The sequence below is a fragment of the Empidonax traillii genome, unplaced genomic scaffold (genome assembly GCF_003031625.1).
Source record: "Empidonax traillii isolate 1590-97213 ecotype Southwest subspecies unplaced genomic scaffold, ASM303162v1 scaffold14:size4059594, whole genome shotgun sequence".
Taxonomy (NCBI): domain Eukaryota; kingdom Metazoa; phylum Chordata; class Aves; order Passeriformes; family Tyrannidae; genus Empidonax; species Empidonax traillii.
Genome location: NW_020955207.1, coordinates 2,907,196 through 2,910,453, shown reverse-complemented (window position 1 = coordinate 2,910,453; position 3,258 = coordinate 2,907,196).

The window sequence follows — 3,258 nt, the reverse complement described above, 5'->3', positions numbered from 1 at the left end:
TGTATGTGTTTCCATGCATGTATATATAAAAAGTATTTATAAAATACTAAAAATCAAACAGCAGTGCTGGGCATGGAAGGTGTATTTCAAAAGACATACTTGTCTTTAGCCATTTCTTCCATGCAACTGTCTCATCACAGAGTTACGGAGAATTTCACTGATACTGAGCAGAGCTGACATTCCAGAATGAGCTCCAGGGCTGCCCTGCAAGGAAACTGTGGCCCACTAGTAAACCTGGCTTTTGCTGAAGAAATACTTCATGGGAAGGATGCTTTTAAAATTGCCACTTAATGGAAGCACAAGAGGGTGTCAAAGAGCAGAACGCAGGATCAGAAAAAGGTGATGAAGTTTTAAAAAGTGTTTTCTCTTTAGAGAAATCTTTCCCATCTGTTTAGGTGATACTTGGAAATATTCTGTCTGCATTTCAAACAGAAAGAGATTCATTGCCTACTAACAACTCACAAGCTACCTGTACCATGTTTAAAGTAATTTCCTGTTATCATACCTTCTGCATGTGCAGAATTGCATTTTGCAAGCAGCACAGAACATCCACATTTCAGCTGTCATTATAAGCCTTATTGCCAGCATTATTAGAAAAACTGCAGAGGAAAAAATGCAAAATAAATTATGACAGTCTTACTTTACAGTAGACTGATAAAAACATATATTAGAGTCAAACGGTCAACAGTGTTATAGCTCTAGGAAGACAAAATGTTACACTGGAGTATGTGAAAAGGAGTTTCATATCTCACTCATGAAGTCATCTATTAACTCCAGTTAGCACTGGTGAGATCTCAGTTAAAGGAATGTGTCTAGTAATGAACACTACACTTTGGGAAAGATAGAGAACCCACTGAAGGATAGAGAGTTTTCCTAATCTCCTTTACCCCTTACTGTCATTCTTATTTTACATCAGCAACGGTATTTGCAAAGCAGATTTCCACCTCCACTAAGCACATAAACACAGCAGAAAACCCCCTTGAAGTCTACACAAGGAATATGTGAAAAATAGCCTTGAGAAGAGTAATCAGATGGAATGCAATATCAGTTTTCAAACAGGCAAAAGGTTGCTACAAGAGGAGACAGAAGCACTGGATAAGTAGTGAAGGGCTAAAATTTCAGTCTGGATCAGGTGAGACATTAGGACCAATTTCTAAGGAAAGAATAGTTAAGCATCAGAAACTTTAAAGGACCTGCGGAATCTCCATTGTTGGGGCTTCTTACAAGGAAATAAGATAAACATCTTTCAGAGGTGGTTTAATTATAAACTGATCTTAGCTTGAGCCAAGGAGATGATCTCTGACGATCCCTTCCCTTTTTATATTATATACCAACTAATCCCTCAATGAGTATTTATGAAAAAATTTCATCCCAAGTATGCCCTGACCCAGCTTTGAGCTGGAGACCACCCAGCTCCTCATATACCAAGGAAAACGCTATTATTACCCTGATATGACATTCCTTGGTTGTTTATCATGAAGGTTGTATGTAACCTGGAGATTATCGGTCTCTACAATGAAATATATCGGCAACGCCTTCAGATTTTGACAGCACGTGAAAAATCAAAGAGAAGCCAAACAAGAAAACAGAAAGAACTCTGAAAGCAAAAGAGCAAGGACATACCTGTAATATTTACTTGGTATTTTCTTTTGATGTGGGAGAGCAGAATAAGAAAGAGGAAACACTGAGTGTGCAGTTAAAAACTAGCTTGGGTCTTAAAGAGGCACACGAGTTTCACTAATGGGTCTGCCACAGATCTACTTTGTAAGTACAGTGGGTGATCTAAAATGAGTGATAAACAAGGAAGGAAGGACTTGTGACAGTAACTGATTAATAGCAGTGAGAACAGGGGCTACGTATGTGGAATAAGAATGAAGAGGGACAGGCAGTAAATGAGGAAGAAAATGAAAAGTCAGACAACAAAGAAAGAAAGAGGGAGGAAAAGTCATATTGGAAAATTACCTTGAATGTGCAAGTGCAACAGAATCCTAACTCCAACAGAGATTCTGCTATTTTCAGTGTTCCATATGTTTTTAAAGGACTGCTATGACTAGAAAAGAAATACCTAAATCTGGAGTGAATTTTGGCCCTAGAACCTGGATCTCCTGTCCTGCTACTTATAGTAGTTCAGAGGCACCAAGACCTCTTACTCCCAAGGATGTGTAAAAGCTCAGTCAGCCATAATTAATTTTTTCATGTAATTCAAGAGATTGAGAAGTCATCCTTCTGTGTACCTTCTCTACCCAAGGATACCATAAATATTGCTTTCTCAAAGAATCATATTCACTCTATTGCCCGTGTTCAAGAATGGGTCTCTCTGTCTCTTGTGTGATGGAATTTTGCTGCTGTTTTCTTTAGAACTGACTTGAGGTCTCTTCATCCTCAGGATTTCCACAAGTCACAAAGGTCTTGTGGGGAGCATGTTTATGGTCCTCCCTCATCATTGTCACTACCACCTGAAATAGAATCATATTTAACTAGCCATCAGCCAGGACCCCCATGTACCTTTCTGCAGCACTGCTCTCCAGCCTCTTGTTCCTTAGTCTATACACACAACCAGGTTTGCCCTGCCCCAGGTGCAGAATCCTGCACTTGCCCTTGTTAAACTTCATAGAAGAAAATAAAAGAACTGCACCCCTTGAACATGAAGAAAAGGTAAAGCAGGCAAAGGAGTTCACACCTACAGATGCCTTACAAGAAGAAAGATTACAACTGCACCTTCAAATTTTTCTAACATTTCTCTTGTTGTAAGCTTGACCTCAAGAAATACTGTCAGGTTTCTGTCTTATCTCTCCTTTTACCCTCTAGAGTTGCCCTATCCTTGTGTTACAGTCCCTGTAATTTTAGCACTAATGGAGTCTTCTTTTCTGTGGTTTAGCCCTCCTATTTTTAAAAAGCTTCCCCAATATGGCTTGGAAGAAGAAGGAATTCAAACTCAAGACCAGTCATATGCTTTTACTCCCCAGAGATGGTAGGGCTATGGCAGACATATGCTCTGGATATCAGAATTTCCATTAAAACATATTTATTCCCATTTCACTAGGGAGTTCAGCTGAGACAACCTGATCCTTTCTGAGAGCTCATGATTTTTTACTCAGTTACCTAAAGAAATAAGTTTCTGTATATATTATATATCTTTGTCCAATTATACCAAATTATTCTTTACAGGTTAGCCGATTTCAACCTATTTCAACATCACACGTTAAAATAGTCGGGTGTGTATTTGTATTTGGATGGCTTCTGTATCAATAACAACTT